The following is a 13,660-nucleotide window of genomic DNA, read 5'->3' as shown; positions in this document are numbered from 1 at the left end:
TTTTTTTTTTTGCTTCGTACTTATAATTTTACATATACATTAATTTTCATCTTTAAGAATGAATGTGATAAAATAGGATGTTTACTCTTTTCTTTTCTTTTTATGGAAAAAAAAAAGGTGAAACATATAATATTAGATTAATGGTGGATAAGTTATGTATGAAGAGAAAATTAAATTTTAGATAAAAATAGTAGTTATTCATAAATATTCTGATTTTCAAAATATAAATAATAAGACTTTTTACATCATAGTTTTAAATATTTATAGTTAACTAATTAGTTTAAAGTGTTTGTGGATAAAAATTTAATACAATACTTTAAACATAATTATCAGGAGATTCAAAAGGCAAAGTAAAAAAGTTGAAAGGTTTTGTTTTCCTTTCACTCAAAGTTAATCTTACACTATTTCTTCTAACATTATTCTACCAATAAAACGGAACTATCGAGAAATTTAATTTAGATAGTTGCTATTTTTCCTTTTTGCTTTCTAAACTTATTTTTGAATTATAAACGAAGTTTATTTTATTAATTTTTCATTATCTTTTAAGAAATAATATACTCATGGGTTACACGCGCAACGCGCGTGCTCGGAAACTAGTCTATAAATAAGTGTAAATGGGCTGATTAGGGATGATTCTTTAGGTGAGAATTTGTTTTCTAATTAGGCATATAAGCTAGAAATTTATCTTGTATGTAAGTTTTACAAGATGGAAACTCTGTAACCTTGTTCTGTTTGCAATGTATGTATAATTCTAAAGTACATGTAGAAAGAGAAAAGCCTTGTAAAAATATCCGAACACTAGATTTTTTTATGTATGGAATAGAAATTTAGGGAATGAAAACAGCTTCAGCATATAGATAGTTACTATATTTGACCTTATATTTTTCTTTTCAAATGAAGATAATTTTGATAGGTTATTGGGAAGTTATCAAATTTATTAGAAAGTTAAACATAAAAATCCATGAAAATCAAAATGACAAAATAAGTTTCCACAATAAGTGAACAATTATGTTGCATGATATATGTTGTGATGTGTTTCATTCCTTCACAAGTTTCTTATTATTCTTTTTCATTTTGCAGGGTGAACTAGTTGTCTTTTTCATTGCAGATGTTGGTCAAGTATGATTCTCTCTAAAAGCATCTATTGTTCTTATGTTCTTGTTCAGGAAAAAATATCGAATTATAGTGCATAAAATTGAACAGTTAAACAAATAACTTTCTTTTTGTAAGATCTCATATCTTACATGAATTATTATATTATAAGGGATTAAGGAATTGGATTGCTTGGAGGCAAAGGCCAAGGCTAGTGTAGCTTTTCAATTAGTGGTAAAGGATTTGCAAGAAGAATTTATGAAAGATTACATATTTCCTTATCTACGAGCTGGTGTTATCTATGAAAGGAAATAATTGCTTGGGATATCAATAATCCATCCAGTTATTGCTAAGGTGAGTTTAAAATCTTAAGTAATAAATTGAATCTTTTTTGGTCATGTTCCCTTCGATGAACAACCCCAAACCATCCCAGGAAAAGAGAGGAATGACTTTCTGTTGGAGAAGTTCATGTTTATTTGCTAACTAAATAGATGTTCAATAAAAATTTAGTCTTAATTCCATTTTTGTCTCTGGTCAGAATGCATTTTTAGGCTGCCAACCAAGGATAGTGAACATTTTTTTCTCTTATAAAGCATGTTAAACAATTAAGTTCCTCTATATTGAATTATGTATGATTAGTTTGTATAGTACCCAAGTTTTATCTCCTGACAAGGACTTCCTTCTGTATAGTTCATATTTAAGTCCTAATTTTTCATAAAACACAAGCTTACTACAAAAGAATGTAAAATGAGAAGAAGGAAAAGGAGTCACAATCATACAATAAGTTAGACAAATTACAGACCCAACTGCTCTTTCCGTGAAAATTGAACTTATGAGAGAATAGGGTCCTGATCGATAATTCTTAAGAAAGATTGAACATGTGCATGGCTTCTGGTAATCATTCCAATAATTGGACAAAGCTTGTTAATGTGGAGGATTTTGGAGAAATCCCAAGATTCGCCTTCTCTTGATTTGGTTCCTGATATGCGTGTGTAATTGTGGCTCCAGTTTCCGTGCTAGGATCTTGTGTCTGGTAGTGATAATAGGAGTCGCAAGGTCAATAGACATATCATTTTTAGCTTGATTTTGTCTGTCAAGCAGCAAACAGTAGGATACTAGTGTAGGGAGCTCGTTCAGGGACTATGTCCTTATTAGCAGTATCAAGGAGATGGAATTCTTACAACATCAATGAAAAAACTATAAACACAAAAACAAGTATTAAAAAAATAAGGCTTCAACTCACAACTTAATTAGGAATGAATAAAAAATAGGGTTGAAGCATTAATTAGTACAATGCAGTAAACTTAGTTGTTGCAATCTACTAATATCAATTTATCATATCACAAATTATCAACAGAAAGAAAAAAAATATGAATGACCAAGATATTAGATCAGAATCAGTGTACAAATTAGAGTAACATAGCCCCAGTAACTTTAATACAACAACAACAAACCAGGAGAGAAAGTGGGGTCTGGGAAGAATACATACTGTTCTGGAAATTTTGTATTAACTCTAGAAATTCTGATAAGAGAAAAGGAGACAATGCTGGACATTCTGGAAAGAGTTGAGCTCTACTATTACTTCCTGAACTCAGAAATTTTGCCCCTATTCTTTTGCATGAAGTGGACTTGGAGTTGGCAAATGTACTGATCCATTTCATTGTGCTATCATGACTCTACTTTGAGAGAATTAGGTTTGTCATCTTCCCCTTTTTCCAGCAGTAGATTCTTGTGAGATGTTCTATCATGTGAGGGGAAGAATCCCGAGTGGTTGATTTTTCACAAATCTACTCCGAGAGTTAGGTGTGTCATCATTTTTATTGCTGCAGCTCATCCTCTATATCTTTATATCCATCAAACTGCCAATAAAAATTAAATAACCTCTAGCCCTATTTCCATAGATTGATGGGTTGACCCTTGATTAAGGATGATACTATCATCATATCCGTGTAACTCAGGCTATTAGTTACTGAAAGCTTCTCGTCTTGTTGATGTAGGTAGTGAAGGATGTGTCTTTACTGCTGTGTCTATCAAGTTCACTTGATCAAGTAAAAGCGCAGAAAGAGAACTTTATTCATGCCTTCGAGATCACAGCTTGAGAAAGGTGACACCATTATCGTTTCTTCTGTTCATCCTCCATATCATGATATCCAATGAAATAATAGTAGTTAAGCCACTAACCTTCAGCCTTATTTTCTTAGTTTGATGGATAGACCCTCGATGAAGGCTGATACACCGCCAAATATGTTTAAAGTAGTCTATAAGTTACTGAAAGCACCTAAAACGTTATATTGTTGCTTTTGTATGTTGTTCATATAGCTTTGCATGTAAAGTAAACTCATGGATTATGCCTTCAATGCCAGCCGATCAGTATTTATTCTTACCGACATCAATCCACAGGTTGCTGTATTCCACTGACTCTTGCTTATTATTTCGATGAAGTCGTGATATTTGGGATGCTTGAGTTTATCAAGGTTTATTATCCTTCTTCCTTAACTTGGTAATTTAAAGTTACCTGCAAAATAAAAAAACTAGGTTAATGAAATAATCAACTAGTGCATTTCCTACTCTAAAACAGTGTTATACACTTCTTGTAATTATGGTTCTTAGCCTCTTAATTTCAAATAACTGATCCATTTATGTTTTCTTTTTCGGAAACATATTGACTTTCTTCTGTTGTTTTATTTACATGATATCATATTCAGTATTGAGTGATCGATGGTGAGTGCAGCTAAAGACTGGTTCTGATTAATCTAGATGCGACGTTGAAAATCACCTTATCTAGGAAAATCTACTTATATTTGAGCCGGTCTACTTAAAATACCTTCTGAAGTTAGAGCATGTTCTACTTATATCACCTTCTCGGCAATTGGTATATACTTGTTCCTAGACACTTCGGATAGAAGATTACTCTGATGTGGCTATCATGTTCCAATGAGTGTTATGACATCTGTGTTCGAATTAGAATTACGCAAACTTGTACTACTTTGTGATTGTTCTTACATCTAGATAATCTGTATTTTTCTTGATAAGATGACCTAATGTACGTGTTTGCTGTGACTCCGAGATTATGGCTTGAGTTCTCTATGACTAGATCTGTTAAATTGCGTTTGTATGTCGTGGGATTTAATTGCATTATTATCCAACTCCATCGTTATGAATTATCAACAAACTTTTTTGATACTTTGTGATTTCCTTTAGTGAACTCTATGTCCAAAAAGTTTGTGGAACTGTGATACTGGATCTTTCCTTGATAAATTCTTATGTTGATATTTGTAATAACCATAAACTGTGATACTGAATCATAGCTTTTACGCTGGCGAAAATGATTTTACCACTATAAAAAAATAATACAAGTACATGACAGCAAAACTATCTTCAGTTCTAATAATTCTTAAGATTCCTCAGCCCTAACCCTCAGTTTTGGGTGCCAAGTTGAAGGAGGATAACAAATTAATTTTCTGTTAATTCCTACTATTCAAAGCGAACAGGGAGTAGTGAGGGGTGCCCATGATGAGTTCGGACGAATATATTCTTTTGATTACTCCATACTAGTTGTAAATACTAAGAATCCACTGCCATTTCGAATACATGGATACCAACACTAATTTAGACAAGATGTAAGACTGCCTTCTATTAGTAATGACAAAACTTTAAACTTTTGCTAAATTTTTTTTGATGAAGACATAAGGAATAATGTGATGTCAAAAATCCATACTGTTTGCTGGTTATTATGATGCACATTACAAGCATTGACTCTCACTACGACATGTGGAATTTACAGATGAAAAAAAAAACGATCCATTGTCAATGTATGCTGGTGATATTATGATTATACGTAGTTTTTCTTTCCTATTTTTACCCCGCTAGTCAAATGATGATGTAACTTGTTTAGTCTATTTTATTTTCTCTTTAATTGATGATTATATTCATTATTGGCAGGTCAATGTCAACTTGGCTGGTCTTCAAACATTAGTTCTCCGGTGTGGATTTGTTGATAGTAGTTCTGTGGCCCTTCCCGTCTGTGTTGAGATGATTAGTGCGGCAGTTTAAGAGGTGCTCTAATGGCTTTCCAAACATCATACATGGTGATGCTAATAGGACATGACAAAAACTGGAAGGCTCTAGGTAGTTGCTGAACACCATATATGGTGATGCTTATAGGCCAACACAATATTTTTACTTGGTCTGTTATCCTCTGGTTCCATTTTTTTGTCCACTCTCCATTATAGTAGACATTGCAGGTTGTGCATAGCATTGCTATTAAATAGCTCTCACTTTTCATTGTCGCTTACTGCCATTCATGTGCAGCGTGTTGCCATTACACAAGAGAACTCATTGCTTGATAACCCTTCTAGAATTGAGGGTTGGTTAGCCACTGCTAGTAGTATTAACTAAGACTATTAGGTCTTCTAAGCATAAGTCGAAGAGGTTTTTTTTTTTGAACTCAATCGAATTGCTTTTCCAGTGGATGCTTACTTACTTTCCAATGGTATCAATAGCAGTCTATATCACACGATAAGTGTATGTTTGATTCTCAGTATATTCGTGTTCCCAATCCCACGTAAAAGAAATACTGATTTGTTGTTTTTTCTTTTTATAGTTGAATTATATGACTAAGTTCCTTCTGTTTTTTGTTAAGTTTAGCCTTATACCCATGTCGTTTAATACATTGAACAAGTGCTGTAGAACATTTCTGTGTGAAATAAATCATGACTCCTTTCCAGATGCATGCACTATATGATTTGCACAGTGTTTGGATTGGTTGGCTTACAGTGAATACTCTCCAATTATGCACTTCCACATTTATTTCACTAACTTATAATTTTATTATGAATGTGCAGGAAAATGCTGGTAATTTTATTCGAATTGTGGTCAGAATTAAACTCGATCTATTGTGGTGAATGATGAAGAGTTTTTGTACTATTGATATATACATTTTAATGCATTTGATTTTTTTGGAATTTATTAATATTAGAGTTCTTTCAGCAATAACTTTCTAAGTATTGATTGTATAAGACATGTTTCTTGAAGTGTATTTGAAATATATAGCTTTAATTTAATTATTAGTTAATTTGGTGCTTTAGGTCACTTGTATATTTAATTATGTGATTATATATTGAATATATGCAATTCAAAAGTGCTGTTGTAGGAAGCCCATTGTTAAAGTTACGTTTTACAAGTGTTTCTCTAGATGATATATAAAGTTACACTCAATAAGTGTTGCTCTAGATGAGATATAAAGTTACATCTTATAAGTGTTGTTCTAGATGACACATAAAAGGCAACACTTTTGAAGTGTGACCAATAGCACTGCCAAGGCAACACTTTTAAGTGTAGTATTATAAAAAATAGGTGTCGCTAATGCATTACAACAAAGCGTTCCCTTATACCCCTTTGACTACGCATTATAAGTATAGCCAAAGATGGTGACGTTTAAAAGTGTTACCTAATGTCAAAGGTTACGCTTCTTTAGGCCACCCCCTAAAAAGCGTTGCTTAAAGTCCAAAAGTGTAGCCTTTTATCAAAGGCCACATTTTTTGCTCGTTTAGGCTACACTATAGTGGGGTGGCCATAGGCCTAAAATGGTGTAATGTGTCCTTTAAACATGATTTTGTTGCATTACACAATACTTAGTGCATTCTAATGTACTTACTCCATATATTTTGTCTATCTCTAAAGGTGTAGGTGACATTTGAGAGGAGTCTTGAAGTGAAAGCTTGGATTAGTGTTCATTCAAGCAAGTGTTGGTATTTCCTCATTAGATTCGAGGACATCATGATGTTTAGATTTCCTTATTGAAAGTATTGTAATAGACTTAGCTATTTTCTATATGTTAAAGTATGGGCAGTGTCCTAAGATATTTGTATGCCTAAGATGGCGAATTTGATACTTAGCCTTTCGTTATGTTTTTCTATAAAAAAGATATTTTGAAGTATTACTATTTTTATTAAAAATATTAATTCCGCACTAGTTTTCATACACGTATGCGACGAATGATGTAAAATGTCTTTAACAAGACATCCGAGAGGTCAAGTACGTCGTGTTGCGATTTGAGAATAACTTCAAAGCTGACCTTAAATAAATATATATACCTCCCCTAAAATACCCAAATGTCCCCTCACTTAATTGAGCCCTTTGTGAACTTAATTTGAGTTAAAAACAACAAAATAGAATAAAAGACATGGCTGGGCGTCGCAGGGGAACCTCCAAATCTTTTTTCTCAAATCCGGCTTGACGCATTGATCCTTATGAAGGCTCCGCATCGAGAGGAACTTTTTGCTTCGCATGTGTTTGTTGCACGACGTGTGATGACCTTTATGTCTTCGCTGCTCGGCAGGTTGCTTTGGCAGTCTGCTTTCCAATGTTTAGGTTCTCCTCAAGGACCCTTTGGTTGGTCCTTGGGGATTCATAATTGGATATTTTTATCCTATAAATATTATTTTCATTGTTTTAAGTATTTTTACATGTTTTAGGCTTCATACGCCATTCCCAAACCTTCACAAAATATAAGAATGTCTACTAGTTCAATTTCGCTAGTTTCCGGACGTAAATGTCTACCTTTGACGTCAAAGCTCTAATAGTTCTAAATATTGTTTATAACATTTCTGTAAACATCATTTAAACATTATTTAATATTTTAGGCTCTAGCCTAAGTCATGACACTTTCGGGGTATTACAAAAAGATATGAAGCGGTCGTCCATACAACCCCTTCATACACATCTAAGTGATCCTTAAGACTTTTGAAAGTAAGATTATTCCCTTTTTATCATTTAGACTCTCTACCTAAGGTTACTCTAAGACTCCTTTGAGTAATACATGAAAAGACCGGCCATACACCCTCTTCAAGCCTACCTAAGCAATCCTCAAAGTTACCCTAGATAAGAACTTTTCTATTCAACATCATTAAATTAAGTCAACATTATTCATTACTCCATTTAAGAGACAAGTAAACAATTAGAGACATCACATAATGCTCTTGGAGGACCTAGGGAACTCATCCTAGAACCTTCAAAGCCTACTCGTGCCATGTATAGATAGTGTCCCATTCCACTACCTACACGTTGCAGAACTTCTCCAATACTAGAATGCACATCCCATATGATGAGAATAGGTATTAACCTACATAGACAATACTAGCTAGGTATGTAATCCGGTGTTATAAGGACCCCAAACCATGGAAGGTTTTCTACTTGCTAAAGGTAGAACTAGTAATAATCCCTTGTTGGCACATGGTTAAGGAATATCAAGGTCTAGTATGTACTCTAGTCTCCTGCTCAAGTAGAACTACTACCAAAATCATATTCTCTCGGTGCTTTGCTTTGTTTCTCATAGGGTAATTCATTCCCTATGTGTATTTGAGAAGGTACCATAAGTACAGCTTACAAACTCACAATACTCTTTCTTCCAAGGATGGGTCAATTAGGGCTGCGAACCAAGGTCTATTATATATCACTTATGGCTTCCTTAGAGACGGTTTCATGTCGTTCCAACCAACCTACCTTAAGTCCATCATTCCTCTCAAGAAGGACACCATTACGGTCTTTCACTTCAACGCTTCTATTAATATTATTTTAATTATTCAAGGTTTCACATTCACTTACGATTCTTGTCTTACAAAAAGGGGCACGAAACTTAGGTTTACCAGTTCAACACATACTCTAGAATACCTTATTTAATCATTGAATGAAGGTCACCAACTTAGGTCTATGATCCTAGACTTTCATTTTCTTATTGGTTCAATACCTTTTCATATACCAAGTAGGGACAACTAGTCTACCACAGAAGATACCACATCAACCTCTAAAGGCTCTCCCTTGTCCTTAACATCACATATATCAACTAGAGAGGAAATACATTAAATCATTTCATTATAATACCCATTCAAGATCATATAGACATCACATGAATACCTTCATATTATACCTTTAGATATACCATAAATGATCCTACCATAATTCACATAATGATATCGACAAGGCATGTTCATATCATATAGAACAATTAAACCCCGCAATCATAAGTGGACCATATCAATCAATAATAATTCAATATCAATTACATGCTAAATAAAGGAATTAGGTGAACTCACCACCTTCCAATAGCCATAATCACCATTTCTTAGTCATTCCAACAAATCCACATAAAAGTAGATCTTTACAATAGTAATGAATGAAAGAATAGGACAACAATTCATCCATATCAATGATCCATGAATACTCGATATATATATCAACAATAAAAAGCAAGATATGAAAAATTCTAAAATTAATCAATACATAATTCAATAGCCTAATATAATCTACACATGAATTTAACCTAATTAAGCCATGATCAATTCACCAACATTTCAACCAAAATTAGAAATTCATGGACTACATGGGTTGATAGAGTTTTTTTTATCTTAAAACATTCAATTAAAATTTATAAATCTACAAAACATCACTTTAAACCTTTACATGCAAAATAGGATTTAATTGTTTTAAAAGATCTTTGAAAAGCCTTTGGAATTGGCTCCTTGAATGGAAGAAGAATCAAGGATAAATCACCGTACCTTATTTGTAGAAATCCCACTCAATTGGGTTTTCTGGAGAATTTGGTCTTCTTCCTTGGAGCTTCAAAGCTTCATCGATGGAGGTTTTGGAGAAAAGAGATGGAGAGTTTTTGTTTTGGCTTGAGAGTTTGGTGTGATTGGTTAAATTTGGGATTTAAAAAGATTTAATAACCGCCAATAAATAATATCCAAAGTACCCAAAAGATCCCTGCACTTACTTGACCTTTTAACCAAGTCTAATTTGACTTTAAAATGGTGCGACCAAAACTAGGCAGCCACTGCGCGTCGCGGAGACAACTTCATATTTTCATTCTCGAAATTATTTTGAGCAGTGAGGTTCATTAAAAGCCCGCATCGCGAGGAAACTTTTTGCCTCCCATGTGCTAGTTGGGCGACGCGCAACCACCTTCCAAAATGGGGTGTCCCGATAGCTTTCTTGGCATATATGTTTGTCCTCTTCAAGGACTCTTTGGTTTGTCCTTAGGGAGGCGTTCTCGTACATTTTTTCCCTTGGTATGTACCTCTAGTTTCTAGGGTCATCTTCACTTATTTTAGACTCCAAGAAATACGTGAAAACATGCACAACAACAAGGACACACTAGTGCACACACAATACTATTTTCCAAACATCTTGGTCTTTATTCGATGTTTGACTACCAAACTCTTCAAACTGAAATTTAATGCTAATATTAATCATTTTAAAACCTTATAAACCCATTATACAGATTACAGGCTCTAGTAACTTAGTTAATTTTTAGGGTTTGTACAATATCCTACTCCACTCTTCTCCTAGGCAGATTCATGATGTAACACCCCTAAAACGAACTAGATGAAACTAGAGCCTAATGTGTGAGTCATGAGTTTATAAGACCTTAAAATGGTTAATTATAATTTTATAAGGCATTGTGTTGAGTTTGGAAGTTAAATGTCCAGGCACGTGTCTACGTACTTGTATGTGTCCATGTGGTGTATCGTGGTTCTATGCCTTGCTTGAATAAGTTTAATGATTCGACTTCAAAGAACATGTTTGGATTGAGGCTAAATGACCCTAATTGATTTTGGTTAAAGGTGTTGGACAAGGAGCCAAGCCAAAAGGGACAATCCTTGGCAAAAAAGCCAAGGTTGTCCCAAGTAGGCAACTCACTACCTCAAGTTCACGGACCACTTAAACAGCTAGTGGACTTGACCACTGTCTTTTAAGGTGGTTGTGAACATTCCTTATCATCATAGTATCTCGGAAATTCAAGTAGGCTAGTGCCTCAAGGACCACGACCTATCAACTTGTTCGTGAAGTCCTTTAGGAGCAGTCTAGTTGGGCGTGGTCCCTAAGCAGGATGCCCTAATTTGGTGAGTTCAAATAATTTCTATTTTAGTTTTTATTAATTGGGGTTGATTTTAATAGGTTTATATCAATTATAAAAATAGTTTTAAGTATTTAAACCTTCCTTAAACTCATTATTTCAGAAACCCCAAATCAAAACCCTCCAATGTTCTCTCATGTCAAAGACGTCTAATTTTTAACCTTCAAGCTCCAAGGAAGAGAATAAAGTTCTCTAAAACTTCACCCTAATTTTGTGTGTATCATCTAACGAAGTATTTTGTTTCCTCCTTGAATCCTTTTTCTTTTAGGGAGTCAAATTCATTGGTTTTCAAAGATGTTCAAAAATATGAATTCTTCTATTTTGACTTCTAGCAATGGCTTCTTGCAGAAAATGATTTAAATCCATGATTTTTAATATGATTGATGTTAATTGAATGATTTATGGTCAAAAACTCTATGAACCCATGCATTTCATGATTTCCTATTTTTGGCCCTAATATGGGAGAATTGATTATGGCTTGAATTCTTGTGAAGATTGTATTGGGCTATTGATTATATATAGATCATGATAGAATTGTATATAGGCTGCCTTAGTTTGATGATTTTCATATTGTCTCTTGTTCAATCACTTTTATGGTTGGATTATTGATTTGGAATTGTGTATATGGCTATTTGTAAGAGCCTTTGTGGATTGAATTTGTTGGAATGACTAAGGATTGGAGGTGTTGATGATGGAATGATGGTAAAGAGGACCTAATCTCCTTAATTGGTGTAGGAAAGGTATTGAATTGTATTGGTTGGTATGGTCCACATATGGTAGCGGTTCTTATGTGCTATAATTGTGACGAACACGGCCTTGTCAGCACTATTGTTATTATTATGTGAATTGGTGATGTTATCATGTTATAGCTTGTATTGCTGATAACTATGAAGGATTATACGGTATATATGTATTTGTGGAGTGAAATCATGATTTTTCCTCATTGGTTATGTTTGAATAGGTTAGACTATGGTGATGTCTCTATAGGGGTTGATAGGTATCTTGTTAGGTAGACTTAGTTTTTCTTATACTATACTTGAATGTTATTGAATATGTTATATGTGATATGATGATGATATGTATGTATTATTTTGGTAGACATGTGTCCTTCTACTTTATGCATGAAAGAATATGAATATGATTCTTCACTTAGTAGGCTAAACCACATTTGTCATGTATGTCAATGTATGATGGAAATATGACCTTGGATATGGTTAAGAGGGTTATTAACTTGTAACCGTCAAACCATAAAGAAAGTTATGATATCCTTGAAGTTGAAAGATGTAATGGTATCCTTCTTGTGTGAATGGTGTACTTAGGGATGGGTTGGCTAGAATATCATTAAACCATCTCTAATAAAGTCATTGAGCTATGTTTATTGGCCATTTTATGATAGAACTTTCTCTATGAGAACATGTCTAGCACCAAGATAATATGCTTGTGGTAGTGTCTCTAATTAAATATAAACTAGAGTACAAATAATCCCTTTATATTTTACAACCATGTGCCTACATGGGATGTGTCCCAGTTTTACCTTGGAAAAGTAGAATGCCCTCCATCGAAATAGGGTACACTCCGTATTCCATGCCTAGCTAGTATGGTCTAGGTAGGTTAATGATTATTCTCATTATGTGGGATTCATCCTAGTATTTGATAAGTTCTACAAAGTTTAGGTACTTGAATGGGACACTATCTATACATTGCACGAGTAGGTTTTGAAGATACTAGTATGTGGTTTCCCTACGTCTTCCAAGACCATTATTTTCTAAATATTAATGTCTCTCAAGTGTCATAGTGACTTTTGATTGACTTAAATGAATGCATGTAAATGAAAATTTACTTATCTAGAGTAGCTTTAATGATTGCTTAGGTAGGCTTGAAGAAGGTGTATGGACGGTCTCTTCATGTCTTACTCAGGTGAGTATTAGAGTAATTATAGGTAGGGAGTCTAATGATGAAACATGACTTATCTTATCTTAGGAAGTCTTGAGGATCACTTAGGTGTGTGTGAAGAGATTTTATGGGTGGCCGCTTCATATCCTACTTAAGCGAGTCTTAGGACGACCTTTGTAGAAGGGTGATATGACTATATGGTTTTAAGTGATGTTGATGTTGTATTGTGGATTATATGTGTTTATGATGACTTGTAAATGATTTCTTATCATTGTTATGATATTTTCTATCATAAAGAGCATGAAAGCAAATTATAAGCAAATGTCCTTTTACCTTGTTATTTATTGCATGTCACCATACTTAGTGCATTCTAATGTACAAATTCCATATGTTGTTTCTTCTCTAAAGATGTAGGTGTCAAGTGAGGAGTCTATTGGAAGAAATCCTGGAATTAGCATTCTTTGAAGCATCTTTTTGGTATGCCCTCAATTGATTCGAGGACACATTTATGTTTAGCTTTTGCTTTCAAGTGATATAATATTAGAATTTGATAATTTTCTATCATGTAGATGTAGGGGTTGTGACCCAAGATTTTCGTGTGCCTATGATGGATACAATGAGATATGCATTTCAATGTTTTTCTTTGAAAGATATTTTAAAGTATTATTTGATTGTTCTAAAAAGTTTCAATTCTGCACTACTTTTCATACATTTTATAATAAATTATGTATAAGGGCTTATACAAGACCTCTGAGAGGT

The 13,660-nt window shown here is 33.8% G+C and overlaps 1 long non-coding RNA gene across 4 annotated transcripts in view; it reads left to right on the top strand.

Annotated features, from left to right (window-relative positions):
• Positions 1-6,155, top strand: part of LOC114078630 — a 9,194-nt gene extending 3,039 nt beyond the window's left edge. The window contains exons 2-7 of one of the 4 annotated variants that reach the window (XR_003580299.1): positions 1,081-1,119; positions 1,265-1,446; positions 3,090-3,196; positions 3,493-3,566; positions 5,035-5,220; positions 5,937-6,155. This is a non-coding gene — a long non-coding RNA (uncharacterized LOC114078630). The remainder of the gene's footprint in view (positions 1-1,080; positions 1,120-1,264; positions 1,447-3,089; positions 3,197-3,492; positions 3,567-5,034; positions 5,221-5,936) is intronic. The other 3 variants (XR_003580302.1, XR_003580300.1, XR_003580301.1) reach the window with 3 other exon arrangements.
• Positions 6,156-13,660: the final 7,505 nt, after the last annotated feature.

This window comes from Solanum pennellii, chromosome 9 (genome assembly GCF_001406875.1).
Source record: "Solanum pennellii chromosome 9, SPENNV200".
Taxonomy (NCBI): domain Eukaryota; kingdom Viridiplantae; phylum Streptophyta; class Magnoliopsida; order Solanales; family Solanaceae; genus Solanum; species Solanum pennellii.
Note: the sequence above shows the minus strand (reverse complement) of the source record. Positions and strands in the feature narration are given on the sequence as shown.